Source organism: Physcomitrium patens, chromosome 5, assembly GCF_059467195.1.
Source record: "Physcomitrium patens ecotype Gransden chromosome 5, ASM5946719v1, whole genome shotgun sequence".
Classification (NCBI taxonomy): domain Eukaryota; kingdom Viridiplantae; phylum Streptophyta; class Bryopsida; order Funariales; family Funariaceae; genus Physcomitrium; species Physcomitrium patens.
Window position 1 is genome coordinate 19,087,253 of NC_143414.1, and position 12,766 is coordinate 19,100,018.

A 12,766-nucleotide genomic window follows, 5' to 3' on the forward strand; every position below is an offset into this window, starting at 1 on the left:
ACCTGGTCTACTATAACTACATCCCCTCCTCGAGATTAGGCGTGACCAAACCCACCAGATCATTCAACCAGCATGCGCGCTTGGATAATTGCACTTTTTTAATCTTACTAAGTTTGACTCGCCCTCCTTTTACTCTCCCCCGCCTTTCTAGCCGTCGTCCCAAATTGTCGACGTTCGTCGCCACCTTCAGACAGCCGTGCTCAGTGATGTCAGAAGCTGACTATGTTTGGAAAAAAATCATGGCCCTCATTTCTGAAACGAGCGTGACTTTGAACAAGAAGCTGTGCAGTGTTGAGTGTGTGCTTAAATATGTGTGTGTGTGGGTTCTTTCTTTTCTTCTTTTATATTACTTCCAGAGATCGATGATGATGATGATGATGATGATCCCCGTCTCCTCAGAACCTCTCGGGTTTCGTGAAGTTGGAGCCTGGACTGACCTCCAGCAATCCATCTCCAGGCAGCCACTCCGATCTCTGCAACAACCATCCTAACCTCCCTTTCTCTATCTCCCTTTCGCTTTTGCTGTTGCTGCATTGGGAACATCAGCCGTTGCCCTCTCATCTCCCTCTCAGATCCTCCCCCACGATCTTACACCTTCTCCATCTCTACGACTGCACCGAAACCCGCAACCAGCTCCGGCGGACCCCATCCCTTTTCTTCGTCTCCTCAGTCTTCTTTTCGATCTGGCTCTGCATGGGCACTCCGCATGGACTGCTTTAAAAACAAACTAACTGGCGGTAATACATTCATATCTAAGTAAACCACCGTCCAACGGTTCGATAAGAACAAAAAAGCATTCGTTCTTTTCTACCGTTTCATTTCTCCCCTGCTAATTGACAAAACGAGTAAAACCGAGCTCATGAAAATCATCCCAAGGGTGTGAGACTTGAAATAGCTTAGGCTGATTTTGCTTGTCTTTTATATCAGCTCGTGATTCTTACAGGTTGCAACCCCTCCAATATATCTATATATACATGTACACACATACACACACACACTCACCCCCAAATAGAAACAAAAGTAGGCGATGAATTCGCACCGTCGCATGCCCACCTGTGTTCGTTACCAAAGGTGGCTGTTTTATCGATCGAAGCTCGTCCGTACATACACACATAAAACAAATAAATGGATGAAGAAAAATTTAAATTATTCTTAGTAGTAGTAGTAGTATTGTAATAAAATGGGGGAGCAGAAACCCACAAACAGTTGGTGCATAGTGGCCTCCGCGTTTCCGCTCGTGTTGATGTCGTATTCGGAGTGCTTGGTAACATTGTACCAAAAAATTCTAAAGAAAAATAGCATGAATTTATTACAGTGATATTGCTACTGCTGTTTCTACCACTTTTGTTGCTGACCTCCAGCTTCATATTGCAGAGAGAAATCTTTGTTTGTGAAGAAAGATTTCAATTAAATTGCTATGTTTGCTTGTTTGATGAATCAAATTTATAAAAACAAAAATGTCCATAAATTACTTTGAACTTTCATAATTATATAATAAATTTTATTTGATATATGAATATAATGTATAAGTTTGTAATGGTTGTAATTTTTTTATCAGTGTACGGAAGATCCAGTTGATAGGAGTATTTGCCCAAAACAAAGTCAGAGTTTTTTATGAACTGATATCTTACTCTATAAACAAAAGGTTAAAATAAAATAAAACTTTAACTAACTAAAAGTAAGTAACTTTTATAAATTGTTTCAGAGTTAAAATGCATTTTCATTATAAAATTAATGTTTTTCTTAGTCTTCCATACTAAATATATAACTTCTAGTTTTCTAAAAACTCAAGATTACAACTTGTAATAATATATATATATATATATATATATATGGTAATGTTAAATGGACTCATGTTTTTACTGAATCAACCTACCCATGATGAAGAATATGATAATAATGAATGTAGTTGAATCATGTGGTTGAATATGATAATAATCATAATGAATGTGGTTGGTTTTTATTGGTTTTGGATCTAATAGTGGAGAAATGAATTTAGAGGTCATTTTCTTTTCATGATGGTCACAATGGGTGGGTCAATTTAGTAAAAGCCTAGGTCTATTTAACATTCCCTTAGCAAGAGAGAGCAAAGTTTGTGTGTTCTATAATTATACACAAAAATATTTATGTTCTTAATCTTTTTAATAAACTCTATTATGAAAAATATAATTAAAAACATTGAAAATATATATATATATATATATATATATATATATGAATAATTCATTCTAAAGAATATACACTTAAAAAGGCAATTTCATTTTGAAAGTTTTTTTTTTTTCCTTTAATATCTATTAAAAATAGTCCAACAAATTCTGCATATTGAAATTTCAATGCAATTCCTAAAGTTACACTATATTTCTTTATTAAAAATATCACAAGTTGATAAAAAAAATAAAATAAATAAATAAATAATATTTTTTTTGATAATAATCAGTAATTTTTTCTATACAATTAAAATTGTGGATAAATATAAATTTTAAAAAAAGAAAACAAAATAAAACAAAACAAGAAGAACAATCAAATAGTTTTCATATATATATATATATATATATATATATCATTTTTAAAAAGATATAAATCAGAGATATTTTCAAAAAATATTTTAAATTTTTATTGGAATATTTCTAATCTCTATTGAAACATGATATAAGCAGGAATTTTTGAAAGGTAATTAAAATATTAATTACTTACTCAAGATCAAATTAAAACAATATTCTGTCTATTTCATTTTATGAAAACCATGATTTGCAATTATATGTTCATCAATGTATCCTAATGGGTTATTTTGTTTTGAAAAGGATAATAAGTAGGTTTTCTATTACTTTACAAGAATATTTCAAAGATAACATAAGATTTTAATGAGAATAGGTTTACTTTTTTAACACCATCCTGTCACAGTTCCTGGTTTTGGCAGTTAAACTCTGAGTCTTTTATAACATACAAGCATGCAATCAAATTGTATAACTCACCATGAAAAGCTGTTAATTTTATTTTATTTTACCCCTTGATGTATATTAGCACTAAATATTGTTTTTCAAAAGATTTAAATTAATACCAGCTATTGTTACTACGGATCAAAATGTTAAAACATTCTCCATCAGCACGTATTGACATTTATATCACATTTCTGAATGATGTTCAGTTTCGTATCATAACTACACAAGGTCCTTTATCCACCCGTTCCAGCTTCTCAGCAGAAGCCACATTCTCCCGGGGGGAAAAAGGTATTTCAATTTACTTTTACTTTTCATCCACGAATGAGAATTGTATTTCTCGCTAACGAAAACGAATGAATGAACCCCGTAACTAATCCACTTCCAACCATATCCAGCCTTTTCATTGGACGAGTCGAAGTGTTGAGTGCGCATGGGGCTTTTTTATCCGATTCCACGTGGCATTGAATGGTTGGATGTGAGATGCTGCAGAATCTGAGAGGAAGAATGTTTTTTACTTTGTTGATGAACACAAAGCCAACCCCTCCTTCTTCTGTTTTCTCATGGTCAAATTATAACACATTATGTGTGAATGATCCTTTGAATCAAACCCACTCGAATTACTCACTGTTCATATCCACTCACGATGCCCGCAATTCACCATAGTATCTTCGCTTCCGAGTAAATCCGGATATTAATTAAAGGATTCTTCTTCAGTTCGTCCGCGCATCCATTGAGGAACGATTTCATCCATCCATCCGTCCGTGCATCAGGATAATCATTTTATCTGTGGCCACAAAGGCAGGAGGAGTTAGGAGGCAAAGGAAGCAAGCTCTCAGACAATACGTCCACAGCCACACGCCTCCTCTTTTACAGTTTGTGGTTTCGGTTTGTTTGGTGTGGTATTTTTTTTTTTTTTTTTTTTCCTTACATCGCGGGCAGGGGGGGAGAAGGGGCAAGAGGGTGAAGAGGAGGAGAGGACGGTCACCACTCTGGCACACGTGTTATGAGCAGGAACCCTCTTCAATGATCATGACGACCGTGTATCAAAGCCTTCTTCACTGCCATCCTGGCACAAAGGGCAGGGGCAGGGGGGCAGGGAAGAAAGGAATCGAGTTGGCAGAGGGCAGAGCAGTCAGGTCAGACAGAGGGCAGTCAGGCGGAGTTCCTTCCTTCCTCTGGCACTGCTTCTGCTTCTGCTGGCTGGCTGGGCTCTGCTGCTGCTGCTGCCCCCTGCCCCCTGCCCGGAACCGGGGCACTCAAGCAAGCCCTGTCCTGCTGCCCTGATGGTGAAGCTGCTGCTGCCCTTCCTGCCCCCTCCGACCCCAACACCCAGCTTTCCCTCCCGTCCCCTCCTTTCCCCGTCCCCGTCCCGTCCCGTCCCGTCCCTTCCCCACCCAGTCAGAACTGACTTAGTCGACGTCCGTCTGTCTGTCTGGCAAACGGTACCTCAGATGACTTCTTCCTTTGCTGTACCCGTCTTGCTGTTCCTGTTCCTGTTCCTCCTCCTCCTCCCTTTGGTCAGCTCCCACCCTTTCTCAGTTATGGCAACACACACACACCGGGCAGCTCGACGCCCACACCCTCGACACCCTTCCTAATCGTCCCATACAATAAAACCAAAAAAAACTAACTATTGTCTAATAAAAACAGACAATATTCTCTAATTTTCAAATTCACCTACTAATACGTTGCATTCTATTTACATATGTCTATTAATACTGATAATCTTATATTTACTAGTAAAAATGTAACAAACCCCATTATATTGTATGAATAAATTGATGTCTTTCATGACAATTTCACATTTTTTAAATAATGAGCTATTACAAATGTTTAAATCATCAGGTATATGTGTCTGTATGTGCATATATGTTTATCTCTCCCAGCATACATACATGTGGGTGTGTGAAACAAACAAGAGTTTTAAAGTAGTATATCAGAAGTTTTAAATGGTATATTGTGATGTGTATTTTTGTGTAATCCTTCATGACAAATTTGTCAATCTTTTCATCCTTTCCACAGCATTGTATTGTTGTTCAACACAGTTGGAATCATATCTTTGATCTAAACCTGTAACTATTTTTTAAAAAAATCAAACATTAATGAGGGTAGTTTAACTAATCAAAAGGATCACACCTTTCAATTCTTAAATGAACAGAACACCAATGTCAAAATTATGGGCTACATCATATGACAGGCATGTATGCACATGTATTTTTATTGTGATTGCAGTGCCAAAAATAAATCAAAGTAGGCAAGGGTTGTTTGGTTGTTGTCTCAGATGCAACCCAATATCTTTCAACTAGAACATGTATTACCATATATATATATATATATATATATATGATTTTAAAGTCATAATCATGAAGCAGTAAAAAAATCTCTGGAAAGTAATTGATTCATAAAAAGCATAGTGAAAAAAAAAATAATATAAATAAATAAGAAATCACATGCACATATTTGACAACCCTTAATACTCACCTCTAAACTATAGGAATTTTAATCTCCATGAACCTCTCCCAAAAAAAACTCAAAAACTATTTCTTTTCCTTTCTAATGTGGTCACCGTGCACACAAAATTTTGACGAGTGTGCAAGAAGTCATATTTTATCAATTGATAGTCCACCTCCACATGTGTCTTCCTTCACTAACAAGCAACATAACATTCCAAAGACAATTAACAGTGAAGAACAGAAGGAATGGGTGGATTTCAGGATTCAGTGGGCTGACATATAAAGTTAGTCCCCAAGTTAGACATTGGCAAACATAGGTAATTATAGTAATAAGGGGTTTTGGGGAGGGGTGAGGAGTTTGCATCACATGAGCTAAAAATAAACAACATAACTATATCTTTGTCAAAGTGTTTTTGTATTGAAACCCATGACAAGGGGTTGTGGCAAAAAATATGCCTTTGGACAACACTCTTGGCTCATTAAAATTCAGATCAGTGCAAGTTGGCTTTGTAATTACATTTACTATCATTATTATTAGTATTATTATTATCACAAAGTGAGAATTATTGATTCTCTTTTGCTCCTTCCATTATGAACTTGTCTACCCAAAAAACAATATTTTATTTTTATTTTTTATTCATTTTAAAATAAAAGACTCTCATGGACAAATAAAGGATTGGAGTTATCTATTTGTAGCCTATTTAGATATTTTCTGTTTTAAAAATCAAGCTTCTTGCCTTTTTGGTGCACAGCATTCTTAATTTCAATATGTGGTACCAAACTGCAAAGCCAAATTCATAACAAACCCACTAACACAAACTTTTAGTTTGTTGCATTTGCATCTTGTCTCTCTCAGACTTTTGAGCTTAATTTGATAATATTCCATGTTTCCTTGCAAACCATACTCCCCTAAAAGGATAGGAATGATGGTACTTGTGGTGTACAGAAAGTACTATGTGTTAAATATGGACTTGGCCCTTCAAAGCATGCTCCATACAAACCTATCCTTTGTGCATGCACTTGCAAGTTTTTATGGACTTTATCTAATCCTGGATACTTCAAGTTTTTGGTGGACTCTTGCTTGTGCTTGATGACCTTGCAAGCCTCTTATGGGATGATATGGCATTGACATGATCCAATCTTTTTTTTTCCTTTTTCCAGGTTTGTACATTTATATTTATACACATATTTCCTTTTTGAGCATTCTCAACTCGCTCGCTTTCTTTCTTTCTTGGAGTCATGTATTAGGCTTGAGTGTGTGGGAGAAGGAAAACATGGGTGTGGGCAAAGGCTGATTCCACTTGAGAACATGGCAGGGTGGCAGAGACCAACACCACAATCACTTCAACAGTACTTAACTGGAGGAAACAATAAAGGAAGGAAAAAGGCTGTGATTCTTGTTAGATCAGAGCTTAACTGCAAGTCAGAAAGGCTGAGCAGCCATATCTTGCACAGGCAGCATGGAAACAATAAACAAACTAACAAGCACCCATGTCCCACATTATGACTCTGTTTCCTAACAAGGGTGGCTATCTTGGATGTTACTTCAAGTTTAAATTCTCTCTCTCTCTCTCTCTCTCTCTGTATATATATATATATATATATATATATATAGATATGAGATTTAATCTATCTGTCTGGTGTGGAAATTCTCACTGAAGACCTCAAAGAGCAGCTGTGGAAAATCTGATCAAATAAATCTCAACAATCAAATATCTTACAAGAGGCACATTCCAAAGGATTCCTCCATCTGATCCTCTTTTGTTTTCTTGTTTTTGTTTTTCTTAGTTTTTTATTTGTTCATTTCACCCATTGAGGCAATGGTAGATGCCATATCCCTGTCCATGGTAGTTGGGGTGTCTTTGTGGGGGGAGGAGTAAGGCCTCCATCACTCACACACACACACACACACACACAGAAAGAAAGAAGAAATAGAAATAGTAGTCAGCAGTACTGCTTTAGGTATTTGTACCCTTCAAGTGGTGGTTGTTGAGCATGGAGAGTGTATGTATGTGTGAAAGTGTCTTAGTAGCTGGTAGAGCTCCCATTCTCAGCCCATTTGGGTAGAATCCCATACTCACTCATGCACACACACACACACAACCTCTCCTCTGCAAACAGATGCTTCAAACAGTGTGGTAGATCCATCTGTCACAATCCACCACAAATGACCAAAACACAAAAATCTTTCATAGTTCAACTTATGTTCCCATCACATTAATTGTATTTGTGTTCAGTCATAATGGAATAAAACTGTGTGTGATTGTTTTCCTTTTTCTTTTTTAAGCAAAATGCAGCTGGAGATGAATAAATAAAGGGGGGGGGGATTATGCATGGAAAGTGGGTACTGGGAGTACCCACCTTGGACCTGATTTGGAAGCATGTGCTGGCTGAAGGAGGAGGAGCAGCAGGAGGAGGAGGAGGAGAAGGGCAGCAGGAGTGTTGCTTTGACTTGGGGGTACTCACTCTCCCTCTCCCTCTGTAATGCACATCCCAAGGGAACCTTATGATAGCAACTGTCTGTGCAAGGAAAGCCTACAGCCACACCAAACACACACAACATCAGCAACGAAATAATAAAAACAATAGTATCTATTGTAACAATAACAGTAATAACAACAACAATAATAAAATATATTTTTCCCACCTCCACCTGGTGGCACGCTGCAAGTTACATTAAACATAGCCTAACTCAGCCCGGGTTTCCCTGCTAAGCCTGTCTTGAATTGATTAAAAGAGAGAAACGAGAGCAAGCGTGCATGAACCATGAGCTCTGCATATTCTGGCGTTTTTTTTGTCCACCGAGGGTCTGGCCGGAGTCCAAATCTGTAAGTCATCGCGAGCATGAGGTGGACCAGTCAGGGAAAGAGAATAGTGAGTAGCTGGGAGCCAGCCAGGACAAAGCGCACCAGGTAGGAAAAAATAGAAGAAGGTGGGTTCCAAACTCCAGGCAGGGAAAACTCGGGGCCAGGGTGGCGATCCCGAGTGGGAGCCCACAGATAGCCGGCGGAAGTCGATGTCGAAGCCACTGCGGCCGGCCTGGTTTCATGGTGTCAGAAGCAGCAACCTATAATGAAAGCCTGAGGTTAATACGACGTCGATGTGAACAGTAAGGCGTGCCTTAGTGACCCTGATCTTGCCACTGAATCCTCACAACCACACTTCTCTCTCCACTCTCTCTCACACCCTCTCTGTGCACGCATGGAAAGTAAGTTTCCAATCGCTGGCATTACCGTAAAGGATAGAAGACTCCAAATTTACAAGAGGCCAACCTTTACATCCATTTTTGATGGAATTACGAACTCCATGCAATTGAGAGGTGGTCGCTAAACTTAGCCGGCCTGCCGCCAAATGCATCACCGCCACGTGAGTTGTGACAATGGTCAAAATTTGACTTACACCTTATATGGAAATTGATCGTCTATATTTGAATCCAATTAAGGCCAGTTGAGCACCCATTTCTGGCAGTTGGAGATTTGGATTGATATCGTGGACTGAGTTTAACTAGCGAGTGTTTCTGCATTCGTGCTTCTTTTTCTTTTTCAGAAATAGACTCTTAACATGAGCGACAGGTCAAGGGCTTGAAGATCGTGATAGAATGTCGTAGTAAGGAAAAATATTCTTTCCTTCGTAATTACAATACATAGATGGGGATTGTACAATAAATAAATAAATGAATAATTGTCTATCTATCCATACTATTAATATTTATATCTTTATACACACGTGTACACACACACATATATAGTGCAAGTGTGTGTACAACGACCAAATATCTAGTTATAGATGACCTCAAGTAGTCTCTTGCTATGTATACACATGCACACACAAAATGTTGATGTCAGAGTTGAAAACAATGCAATTTACGTCTCACAAGTTTTTGTTGTTTTCTTCATCCAAGTTACGAAATGTAGAATTCAATAATCACAACTTGAGGAAGCTGAGTACAAACTTGATCCACGGACTAACACAAAGTATTTGTGAAAATCAACACAAAGTCTGCTACTTAGAATTATATTAAAAAACTGACGCAAAAGAAGACGTTGAAGACTAAATTCTATAATTCCATGTGAGATTCCGTTACACAATTGACCAGGTTTAGGGTTTTCGAAGGAGAAAGCATAATCCCACACAATCACGCTTACCATGAAACCCATGTGCGCCACCACAGGGACGAAGAAGACCAGGATCGTTCGCCCAGCCGGTAGTGGGATCCGGATTATTAACCCCAATGCAGGAAACTCCAATTTAGATATAACCTAATTATGGGGTGGAAGCTAATGAGATCACTTGCCGACTTGGGCTTGACAGCACGCGGGGGCTCACTAGATGCTGGTGGATCTCTTCACCCGGAATAAGGTGTCGAGCAAACTCACACTTGGACTTCAGGATCTGCTGCAGAGGAATAGCCCCTAACAGGACACGGTTGAAGGTCCCAGTTTTAGGTTACCTGGTTTTAATCCCCTAAGTCTGATTCATTTTGGGGCTGTTCAAATGCATGGCCTAGCTCCAGTTTAAGCATGTGCTCCCCACAAAGACGCCACTACAGGAGACCTCGGAAGAATATCACGGTGACCAGGTTTAGAGTTGTGTTGAACCGTGGGCTCCGGTCGTCTACTGAAATCCTTTCAATATTGTTTATGTTTACTATTATGAGATCATTTGATTGGAATCTGGAAACATAATGGATACCTGGTGCCAGAGTCGCATACTATTATTATCATTTATGTGACGTAGTTAAACGCGTGTCGACAGCGTTAGAAAGTTTCTTGTGTCTATAAACAGGTGATTGTTAAAACTTTACATTGAATGAACATGAGTTTAGGTGTTAACTTTTTGGCAGTGTCCATGTTTTCATAACTTGGACAAGCTACATTGGGTCGCATTTGGTTAGAATCTTAGCAGGACATTTAAAAGTTAAATAAATGGGGTGGGGGCCACTAGAAGAATTCTTTTATTACACTAAGTACTAACAACCACTATTTTAGATAAAATGAATTACATCAGACTTGATTCTAATTCTCTTTATATTTACCTATGCAAACAAATATATAATATTCTTTAATTATATATTATATGCGTTTGAATAAAAAGTTGTTAAAGCGTGTTTTTATATTGGAACATTGAATGGAAAAAAAAAATTACAATATGTTTTTAATTAACAAAAAAATCTAAGATATATGATGTTTTTTTTTGGATCTTCTTGTAATATCCAGTACTTTGAACTGAAACATTTAACTTTTGTAGCTAATGACAACAATGTTACTATAGTTAGTTTAAATTAGTGATTTTTGTTTATTTATTTATTTTTTAACAAAGATTTGACTAATCGATATATATATATATATATATATATATATAAGGCAAGAGGACAACCTTGTCACACAGTTTACTCTATTTAAAGTCCCTTCAAAATTAAACTAAATATTAAGGTGAATTTAAAAATTATATATGTGTAAGTTTTTATTTTTGTTTATTTTCACTTTTTTATATTTTATTTTTTAAAAAATTCAACATCCGTGAATTACTTATTATTTTCTTATATACTTTTTTTCCCTTGATTTTATATAATGATTTTTATTTACTACTACATCTTCTTATAAAAATTCTATTCAAGGCGTATTATAATATATCTTTCACTTAAAAAAAACCATTTATACATCATATAAAAATAATTATATATTTTTGAATGCTTTAATAATATAAAATTCGCTAGAATGTAGTATTTTATTATTCTGATTTATTATTATTTGAAATTTGAGTAACCAAAACACATCTAATTGTCCTAATGTTTTTATTTTTTTATTATTTTTGCACTTTAAGAAAATTAAATAATTTTAATTGTAAAAGATATTTTCAAAACTTTAAACAAGTACTAGTGCTCTAAAACTTTTAAATTTTAAAATAAAAAAATATTTTTAATGCTTACTCTACAAAATTCCAATCTTCTAAACTACCTATATGCAGTGTTATGTAAATTTTTGCAAATTGCTTTTTAGAACCTTCAATATTCTTTTGCCAAATTTAATACATCTGTATTAAAAATAAATGATTCTTTTTGTGATAATTTTTATGTAAACCATCAAAATTCCAACTTTTTTTTCACGAATAAAGTATAAGAGTTCTTCAAAGATCTAAAACCAAAGACTTTCCACCTTTTAACTATCAAAGTAAAATTTATGATATGTCTAAAATAATTGGATTTTTTTTATGTTGTAATTAATGTGTTGATATAAAAGCCAATTAGTCCTTTACATTTTTTAATATTTCTATTTCTTAAAGTTACTATTTTGTATATTATCAGGTCACTATATTGTATTTTTACTTGATCTTTCTTGTTATATTTGTTTAAGATTTTCTTACAACTAATTTGATAATTTATTATCAATTAATATGCATAATCAAAAAAATCTATTCTAGACAATTGCATATTTAAAGTAATTTTAGACAAACATAATTATCCATATTCAACTTCTACAATAAATATATTATAATTTGCAGTAGAAAATTAAATGAAAAATATTAGAATTACATATCCTAAGTTTCTAATTTTTTTAGTATATTATAATTTAATTCTTAACAAGCATAAAACATACTATTAAATCTTCTTTGAAAAACATCTATACTATCTTCTAACAATATTAGCTTTTTAATTTGTTATACAATGGCTTTTAATAGTTAAATTTACTTTGGTACTATACATATAAGAGTTAATACTATTTTTTAGTATTGATTTTTTATAATGTAGATATTAATTTATAATTAGCAAATATGAATTATTTTTGTATTCTTTTGATAGAATTAGTTTATATTTTTAATTATTTATCTTTTTATTTCTATAAAATTTTATTAATATTCTTAATAAAAATAAGAATATATTATAATAGTATGATCTCTAAATTAAATCTCTTCTAATAAGCATGTTACATGTATTTCTTTATTAAGTGCTAAGTAAATAGGCATTGCTAACAATTTTATTGTGATTGACTTGAATGGTTGATACTATGTTGTTGATTGGATTAAATGCTTCTACTACTAAACATATAAGTTTCCAAAACTTTACAACCACATAAAAGCATTTATTAAAGCTCTTATTATTGCTTTATACAATATTTTATTAAATATGTAATATTTTGTGTGATATCCATTGCATTGCTACTAAAATTGTCTTTTATATCTTTTAATACTGTCAAAGTTAGCATTCTAAAACCTAAGATATGGCTTAAGTAACATTTTATATTCACAATTATATTACATAAGTTCCTCATATTGATTTTAAAAGAGATTCTATTATAAGTTATTATATTGTATTTCATAATCAATAATTATTAAAAATAATCCATGTAAAAGATTCTTTTTGATGTGTAATATTTT